This window comes from Elephantulus edwardii, unplaced genomic scaffold, assembly GCF_000299155.1.
Source record: "Elephantulus edwardii isolate Elephantulus edwardi_28Jun2011 unplaced genomic scaffold, EleEdw1.0 scaffold00178, whole genome shotgun sequence".
In the NCBI taxonomy this organism is placed as follows: domain Eukaryota; kingdom Metazoa; phylum Chordata; class Mammalia; order Macroscelidea; family Macroscelididae; genus Elephantulus; species Elephantulus edwardii.
The window spans coordinates 420049-430352 of NW_006399928.1; the positions used below are offsets into that span (position 1 = coordinate 420049).

The 10304-nt window shown below is 40.2% G+C and overlaps 1 pseudogene; it reads right to left on the reverse strand.

Moving 5' to 3' along the window:
- Positions 1 to 3785: 3785 nt before the first annotated feature.
- Positions 3786 to 4299, reverse strand: LOC102862068 (annotated as a pseudogene).
- Between the last annotated feature and the right edge of the window lie 6005 nt (positions 4300 to 10304).

A 10304-nucleotide genomic window follows, 5' to 3' on the forward strand; every position in this document is an offset into this window, starting at 1 on the left:
CAAGGAGTTGGAAACAACCTAAGTGCCCATCAACAAACGAATGGGTAGAGAAGCTGTGGTATATTCACACAATGGAATACTACACTGCATTGAAATACAAGGAACTCAAGCAATATTATTCAAAATGGTGACCCTGGATGATATTATGCTGAGTGAAATATCTCAGTCACAAAAGGACAAATGCTATATGGTGCCACTGATGTAGAATGAGGCTGACATCAGGGTGTGGGTAAGACTGAGAAAAACTGGATAAATTATGTTTACTGCACGGAAGCCAATGAGGGAGAGAATAGTTTAAAAGTAATATATTTTAGGGCATTATGATTATCATGAGTCTGGAATGAGGGTTGCAGAGTGGAGTATACTCAGGGTGGGGGTAGGGATGGGAGGTGCGGGGGGATTGTATACCAATGAAGGAGTTTTTCTTTTGGTTTTAAAGGAGAAGAGCGAACTGGGGGTGGGGGTGGGGTAGACAGGGAGAAAAGTGCAACAATGAATGAATGGAAATCCAAAATCTGTGTAGATGTTCATTGAAATTAATTTTTTTTAAAAAAACTCCTATCTTACATGTTAGAAATGCCCCATAGGGTTTCCAAAACTGTTTATCATTACCACTTACTTTGGGCATGTGGCCAGAACGGACTGAGAAAGATATAATGCTGGAAAGGGTGGAGGGACGGTACAGGAGAGGAAGACCCAGGATGAGATGGATCGGCACAGTAAGTGAAGCAATGAGGGTAGATGTGTTAGAGTCATTGAGACAGGCTTGGTACTATGAGTAGCAGGCAACTCAATGGCACATAACAACATATCATTACAGAAATGAACTGACATGTCTTTCTCCTGTGGAACAACTGGTGATTTTAAAACTTTAACGTAAGCGTTTATCACCTAATTACTGGGCCACCAGGAGTCCTCATATTTATCAGTTCATGGTATCATATGCGTTTCTTTATTGTATTTCCTCTATTGAAATATTTTCGATTGCTTTGTATTCAATTTTCACTGTATTTTCAATTGTTCCCAGAAATCTGAATGTTGGACAATAAATAAGGAAGACCAAAGAAGAATCAAGAAAAAAAAAAAAAAAAGAATGTTGGGGCTGCATATGTCTCTAACTTTGTTCCAGGAATTGCTCTGTGTCAGCACTCTCTGATAAGTAAGTTGTTCTACCCCTAAAGGGTTAAGCCCTCTAAGAAAGGTTCTGAAGGCTATGGAATGTTTCCAAGTACCCCTGAAACACTTTGAGTCAACAATCTTGTTAGACTTACTTAACCATTGCATTCACGAGTCAAAATAAAGTGAGAAAACACAGTGTCTTGGGTAGTTTAAAATAACTTGCTGCAGCCAAAATATTTTCAGTTTCTCTGTACCCTGAAAAAATGTTTGCATGCACTTCGGCATTTGCCTCTCTGTGTGCTAATTTTAGTAACTGTAGCTTTACATTAAATACGAGGTCCAGCTCTAAATGGGTGCTGCCAGCCTAGAAGAACTCAGCCCTTTGCCTCCATATCTCTCATGAATCTCTCCCTTCTGCAACCTGCTAACCCCAAACACCAGATATGACAATTATCTGATCAATCAGAAAACCCTGGCAGCCTTTCCTCAAATTTTATCCAGAGTGTGATCACTCTTTATTACCCACACCCTCCACTCTGACATAAACGACTATCACCCCTTGTTTGGATTGCTATAGTCTCCTAATGGGTCTCTCTGCTCCTATTATAATCTCTCTGAAGCCATTTTCAATATAGCAGACAGAGAAATCCTGTTAAAACATAAGTTAGAAATTCTTACTATTCTTTTAAAAGTCCTCCAGTGATTGATCATCTCATTTCAAGGAAAAGTCATAAGTTTTTATCTTGCCCTATAAGGCCCTATTCTGCACCTTGCTGTTTAGGTTCATCTTTTTCTTTCTTGTTCATTCTTATCCCAAATACACTGACCTTCTTGGAACAAACCAAGAATTCTTTTATTTCCGAACCTTTGAATTTGTTGTTTCTTCTTCTTTCAGATGTTCAAATATCTCACACTTTTATTTCATTCAGGCCTCTTCTCACCTGCTCCCTTATTATCAAGGACATATTCCTTGATTAGCTTATAGTATGTTTATCATTATTTTTCTCTGCTATTTTACCCCACAATTACTCCTTAAACCAACCATAAATTCATTTCATTGTTGTTGTGTGCTGTTGAGTCAGTTGTGACCTATATATTCTTAATTAATCCAATTAGAGATCTCCAAATGGTCAACCAAAAACCAACAATAATTCCTGTAATTCTTGTCAAGATTAGGAAATAATTTACTGACTATAAATGAGCCAAAATACAACAACAAAAGAAAAATAAACACAACAAAATAGAGAAGAAAAAGAAATTATTACATTAAAAATTACAATGAAATTATAATACTTTGACTATTTAATCACAGGTTTTTTGATAATTTTAATTTCCCTAGGAGGGTCAAGAAAAGACACTGCTGGATTTTAACTAGGCATAAAACATGTGTCTCTGTCAACAGTGCTTACCTGACTCTGACAGGTAACATAAAAAATACTTTTTGGTGTGACTTTCTAACTGGTTAATTTTTTTTCCAAAAGGGTGTTTTTTTTAAAACCATAGTAAATTATAATACTCATAAAAATGTGGAATAGACATATGTTAAGAGATTCCATTTAACTCACAAAAGCATGGTCACAATCCAAAGATTACATACACACGTATTGATAAGATGTAGATGGAAATAAATCCATATAAATGTTATTAAAGTGTGAGAGGATTGCTGATTGAAATTCTGTTGTATAAGCCAATATACATGCCTACATGCTCTGTAATTTTCAGGGGGCTGTTGAAGAACTGAAGCAATGTAAGGCTAAAGTCAAGTAACCTGGAGTGATGGCTTTCAGACAAGACAGTTTCCACTGAAATCTACATTTCTTATACACATAAAAAGAAGCAAGAGACAAGTCTTTAGTGTGCCAAAACTCTTAACCATGGACATTTCTAGGCCTGGACCTAATCAAGAACAGTAGACACACCAGTGACATCACAAAAAGCAAGTGTCAAAAAGCGCGCTAGTGAACTAAAAAACAAGGAACTCATGAAACATTATTCAAAATGGGTGACCCTGGAGGACATTATGCTGAGTGAAGTATCTCAGGCAGAAAAGGACAAATACTGCATAGTGCCACTGTTGTAAAATGAGACTGATATCGGGGTTCAGGGGAGACTGAGAAAGATGGGGTAAAAAATAAAGATTAGAATTTAAAAAAAAAAGGCAGCTAGCTCCCTGGCCAACGAGAGGCTAAAGTAGAGGGATAAATTGTGTGGGCAGGAACTTAAACCCTTTTAGAAGCCCAGGCCAGCAATACAATCAGGCTGGAAAGATCAGAGCTCAACCCAGTAAACCAACATCATGATTGGCAAAGATCCTTCCACAACTCCCGTAAGTATAGCAGCATCTCTCTCCAGATCTACAAGAGCAGAGCTTCAGTTTCCTGTGAGGATGGTGGACAGTTCCCTGAGGGAAGGAAATTATGCCCCACATATGAGTTCATTTGTGCCTGTTTTTCTCACTGGTGTTTTTTTTTTTCAATATGCATGTGCACATGCACCAGTTACTTTATGTACAATAAAAGAATAGGGAGGGAGAAATGAAAGAAGAGATAAAGCTATGCTGTAGTAGTTAGGATGTGCTGGAACCCAGTTGTGGTTTTCTAATTGAGAATGTATTCTTAGTCTGCAGGAACAGAGTTCTGTAAACAGCAGACTCCTCTGTGTTTATTTTAGAAGACACCTCCTGTCTGCTGCTGGAACACATCACTTGTATCTTCATCCTCCATTTCCAACTGTGCAGGTGTATCTAATTCATTGATTGGCAGTCCATCAAATCGAAATCTTATCTGCCTCATCGACAAACCCTGTTGTTCACTATAGGCTTGCATTAGTTTGCTAAGTGGTGTATGCTTCTTAATCTTAATCCTGTCCTGCAACCTTCAAATTAATATGATCGTTGTTCTCAGTCTTGACTCCTTCCTTGTGTTTCTTGTCGGCCACGGTGAGCGCCGGAGTCTCCTCAGCAGCAGCTTCACAAAAGAGGTACCAGGTCCGTACTGAACAAGCACACAACAGCACCAGGAGTGGCAGAAGAAGGAGGCGACAGTGGTGGAGGAGGGTGAAGGCCAGTGCACAACGTGCGCTCCCTTCCTCCTCCTTCCTCACTGGTCTTCTTGAGTACCTGATGGCTAGTTTCCTACAGCTGGCGGGAAATGAGGCCCACAACAACTGCAGAACTCGCATCACCTCTCAACATTTGGAGAGGGTAGTGGACAGCAACCCATAGCTCAGCCACCTCTTGAATGATGTCGTCACATTAAATGCTGATGAAACACCCCAACCACAGAAGAACTAATGAAGACCAGGCCCCAGAGTCAGACAGGAGCCTTCACAGACTCATCAAACCCTACCATTACTCACAGTTGAGTATATTCCATGTTGTTAGCATCTGTAAATGCTATTAAAAGGTTTACATCAATCAATCTGACTTCTATAATTTTCTATAATTTTAAGAGTTTAAGGGATCTGAGACAACGAAAGGGAGGTAGGTACTCGTTGCTAGTTGGAGAGATGGAAGGAAGTGGTCAGCATGGGCTGTTGAATCAATGATTTCAGGGAGTGACCATTTCTAATGGTGAAAGTCCTGAGAGGCCCTGGGGTTTATGAGGTGGGAGGGGGCAGTGCCATGACGGACTGTCAACAGCTTCATCTTGTTTGGATCCACAATTAACATCCTTGGTACGAGCAGTCAGAAAATAAGGAGACTCATTGCAGTGGGAAAATCTGCAGTTAGGGAGGGACCTTTCCAAATTATTGAGAAGTAGTGATATCAGTTTGAGGGTCTACTATGTCTAGTCCTTTTCTAGACAGTGAGGATGCAAAAGTAAACAAAACAAACACCAATGTACTTATGGTGCTTCCATTGTAGTATTATACACACTGATGTATTTACTCAGTAAATATTTTATGAATGAATGAATGAATGTAGCATACACACATTAGAGCAATATTGTTATGTGCTATTGAGTTGATCAAGACACATGTAATGGCCCTTAAGCAATGAACTTTGCCCTATCCTGAATCAACCTAATCATCTTGACATACCTGACCACACTGTCACAGTCACTATGTCAATCCATCTGATCTAGGGTCTTCCTCTTCTGTGCTGACACTTCATTTTTCCAAGCATGAAGTCATTCTCCAAAGACTCGTCTCTCCTGGTAACATGCCCAAAATATGTGAGGCACCGTTTAAAAATCCTTGCCTCCAAGGAGCAAACTGGTTTAATCTTCTCCAAGACAGACCTATTTGTTCTCTTGGTATGTTTGTCCATGGTATGCTCAATACGCTTCTTCAGTACCACAACTCAAAGGTATCGATTTTTCTTATGTCATCCTTATTCTTTGTCCAGCTCCGAGATGTATAGAAAGCAACTGAGAAGATCTGGCCTACATCAGGTGCACCTTAGTCTCTAAACCTACATAGTTGCTGTAAAGAGATTCTCTAGAGATCCTCTAGAGATCACTCTAGAGATTCTTGATAACAGATTTTCCCAGTGCAACTTGTCTTTTGATTTCCTGACTGCTAATGCCAAGAGTACATAGGGTTTTCAGAGGCCTGCTATTTCAGAAGTGGATGGCCCATCCTTCTTCCTAGTCTGTCTTAATCTGAATGTTGAGATTTAGAGAAGTATCGGACAGACCAGCATTTTACAGAAAAAAGTGAAAGATATATCCCTTATTGTGGAGTTAACCATTAGTATCAGTGTTGTCCCTGCCTTTGGCACACATGTCTTTACCCACTTATTTCCCTGCTCCACCATCCACCAGGATACCCATCCACATCTACCCACTCCCTTCAAAATCTATCTCCCATTGTCCAGCCCTGATAGCTTATATCTGAAGTTTCCTTGGCTTCTGTGATTCCAAACATGTCAGCTGCTGATAGTTTCTTATGTTGTGACCAGTGTCTCTTAAGTTTAGTGGTAATATTTCCCGAGTGAAGGTGATGTGTCATGTAGAACTGGTGTGTAGATAGGTTTTTCTTGGACCAAGGGCCGCATGTTGTAAGGAGAGACCAGTCCTTGGAGAGGGACATCATGCTTGGGAGGGTGGAGGGATAGCGCAGGAGGGGAAGGACTTCTATGAGGTGGATTGATTCAGTGACAGGGTAATTGGGATGGGAGTGTCAGAGACAGTGTGATTGGCACAGGACAGAGCAGAGTTTAGGGCTGTTGTACATAGGGTCGCTATGAGTTGCAAGTGACTCGATGGCACATAACAACAACAATGCCAAGAGTGTAAATACAAGCAGATAAAATCATTAACAACCTCAATCCTTTCTTCATATATCATGGTAAACCAGAGCAATAGGAATGGTAAAAATGAAAGAAGACTTGGGTTTTGTACCACTTAAGAGCCATGTTGGCGCACTTGGTACAGGGCATTGGGTTGCTAACTGGAAACTTGGTAGTTTGAATCTCCTCAGGAGAAGAAGTGCAGTCTTTTCTTGTAAAGATTTACAGAGTCAAAATCAGTGGAAGATAACTGTGAGACATAACTACTTAGTGGCAGTGGATTTTATTTATTTGCTTGTTTGTTTCTTAATCTTTTTTAAAAATTATTTTGCTTACAAAGTTCTTATACATTGTTTTCCATACTATCCTTCATTCACATTGTGTTTCATGCATTATGCTTTATAAAATTGGTGACCATTGGTTCTTAGCCATCATTGCTCTGTCTCTTCACCCAGATCATTCCCATTTTCTTCCATCCCCTCTTTTTTTTTTTAATATATCTAAATAGTGGCTCTCTAGTCTTCCAGGTTACAGAACAAAACCAACCTGAGATTGCAAGATAATTTTGGAATCAATATAAACTGATTAGCCTAAAAGTGTACCAAACGGGAGGGAATTAGGTAAGAAGTATGAAAATTAATGAGTGGTTTAAGTTTCAACAAGAAAGGGGAAAATTTCTTTAATGATATAATAAACACTCTAAAGAAAATGAATAGCAGAGATGCTGGTGGCCAGGTAAAGCAATTTAGGTAAAAGGAGAAAAGTAGAAGGCTATCTGAAGAGGTAAACCTTAGAAACCATTATACCTACCACTTAGAGAGGAATGGAAGAACATGCCCATTAGAGATGACGACCTTGTTTTTACCACTGTTCTCACTGATGTTGTTGTTATGTGCTGTCGAGTCACTTGAGATTCATAGTGACCCTATGCACAACAGCCCTAAACTCTGCTCTGTCTTGTGCCAATCACACTGTCTTCAATACACCCATCCCAATTACCTGTCACTGAACCAATCCACCTCATAGAGTGCCTTCCTCTCCTGTGCTGTCCCTCCACCCTGCCAAGCATTATGTCCCTCTCCAAGGGCTCGTCCCTCCTTACAACATGTCCAAAGTATGTCAGACAAAGCCTCAGAATCCTTGCCTCCAAGGAGCCACCGGTTCAACCAGGATGAACCTGTTTGTGTTCTTAGTAGTTCATGGTACCCTCAATACTCTTCTCCAGCACCACAGCTCAAAGGCATCAATTCTCCTTCGATCCTCCCTAGTCATTGTCCAACACTCTGATGCATAACAAATGATTGCAAAGACCATGGACTGTATCATACACACCTTAGTCTCCAGAGAGGCACCATTGTTCTTTAGTACTTTGGAGAGGTCCCTAACAGCAGACTTTGCCATTGCAATACGTCTTTTAATTTTCTGGCTGCTGTTGCCAAGAGTGTTGACTGCGGATCCAAGCAAACAAAAGCTTTGAACAATCTCAATCTCTTCACCATCCATCCTGTTGCTGCCAATTGGTCCAGTGGTAAGAATCTTTGTCTTCTTGACATTGAGCCTCAATCCATATTGAAGGCAATCAGATATTATGAAAATTTGATAGTAATGGGAGTGATGTCAAGGGAAGGGTCAAACATGCTAGAGAGAGTAGTGATTATGAAGAGACGAATCATAACTTTCAACATCTAAATGGATGGAATACTTAGAGAAAACTGGCTGCAAGTGCTGTAGTTGTTAGATGCCGTTGAGTCAACTACAACTCATATCAGCCCTACGAAAACGAACCTAAAACTTGTTCTATCCTGTGCCATTCCTGTCATCTCTGACGTACTTTAACCCATTATTGTAGGCATTGTGTCAATCAGTCTCATTGAAAGTCTTTTCTCTCTTTTGCAGACCCTCTCCCTTTCCCAACATGTTGCCTTTTTCTGAGGACTGTCTCCTCATGATAACATGTCCAAAAGTATATGAGATGAAGTTCTATTATCTTTGCCACTCACTATAAAAACAAGTATAACCTTACTCACCCTTGCCATTAAGAAGGAAGTGTAGTCTTCTATTTTTTTTAATTAATCTCAATGAACATCTACAGAGATTTTGGATTTCCATTCATTCATTGTTGCACTTTTCTCCCCGCCCACCCCACCCCCACCGCCAGTTCGCGCTTCTCCTTGAAAAGCAAAAGAAAAACTCCTTCATTGGTATACAATCCTCCCATACACTCCCACCCTCACCCCCACCCTGAGTATACTCCACTCTGCAACCCTCATTCCAGACTCTTATGATAATCATAATGCCCTAAAATATATTACTTTGAATCTATTCTCTCCCTCATTGGCTTCCATGCAGTAAACATAATTTATCCAGTTTCTCTCAGTCTTACCCGCACCCTGATGTCAGCCTCATTCTACATCAGTGGCACCATATAGTATTTGTCCTTTTGTGACTGAGATATTTCACTCAGCATAATGTCCTCCAGGGTCACCCATTTTGAATAATATTGCTTGAGTTCCTTGTATTTCAATGCAGCGTAGTATTCCATTGTGTGAATATACCACAGCTTCTCTATCCATTCGTTTGTTGATGGGCACTTAGGTTGTTTCCAACTCCTTGCTATTGTGAACAAAGCCAGGATAAACATGGGTGTGCATATATCTGCTTGGGTATCAGTTATGGCCTCTTTAGAGTATATTCCCAGTAGTGGAATTGTTGGGCCAAATGGTATCTCTATTTGCAACATTTTGAGCAAGTGCCACACTGCTTTCCACAGTGGTTACACCATTTTACACTCCCACCAATCGTGAATAAGGGTTCCAGTCTCTCCACAACCTCACCGGCATTTGTTGTTTGCTGTTCTGTTAAATTTTGCTAGTCTTACTAAGATGAGATGATATCTCATAGCCTTCCATTTTTTGTTGCACTTCCTTCAAGACAAGGTTGTTTAGAGTTTTAGGTTTTCTTTTACAGCATAAAAAAGGAAGCTTTATTACTATTTTTTACTCTTTAGAAGGAATACAATAGAGGCAACTATACCCCTTGAGAGGAAGCTCTGGTGGCATAGTGGTAAGAAACTGCACTGCAATCCCAAAGGCTTGTGGTTTAAATACACCAGCTGCTCTGTAGGAGAAAAAAGAACAATCTCCTCTGGTGTGATTAGATGTCTCTGATAACCCACCAGAGGCTTAGCTATGGGTAAGTTCGGACTCAGTGGTACAGAACAACAATAGACTCATTGAGTGAGCCCTGGTTGTGTAGTCCATAACATGTAGCACTGCTAACCGCAAGGTTCTAGCATCTTAAAGTCACCAGTTGACATGAGAAAAATGGACAATCTCCTCCCATTAAGATTTACAGCTCGAGAGATCTACTAGAGGGTTGTTGTGACTTAGAACTGATGTGACGGCAGTGTGTCGCAGGTTTTTTATACCCCTTTAGTAAGCCTCATGATGAGTAGTTGAAAATATTTGGTAACATAAAACTAGTATAAAAAATGAGCAATGAAACCATTAATTGTCTTAATATGCACAAGCATTTTGTGTGAATGTGCTTCCTTTTCACAAGATAGACTTAATCCAGGGTAGGGGAGAGAAACAACAACAAAAAAACACAACCCAAGATAGACTTAATCCAAAGTATATTCAACACCCTTCACAAATCAGAGGAATTGATTATTCTTTGGTCTTCTTTATTCATTGTGTAACTTTGAGATGCATTGGAAGCAAATCAAGAAAAGGAAGTTTTACTCATAAACAGTGCCACCCAAAGGTAATAAAGGAGGTCAGAATTGCTTCCACTGTGGAAAGCTGGGCCACATCAGTAGACAGTGTCACAGATGAGAGCCACAGATAGGCAAGGGAGTAGAGAGGAAGTTCCCACTCACTTGCTTTAAGTGTGGATCTGAAGGACACTTGGCCAAGGGTGGCCCACATCAGGTCCTCATAGCTGACAGGAC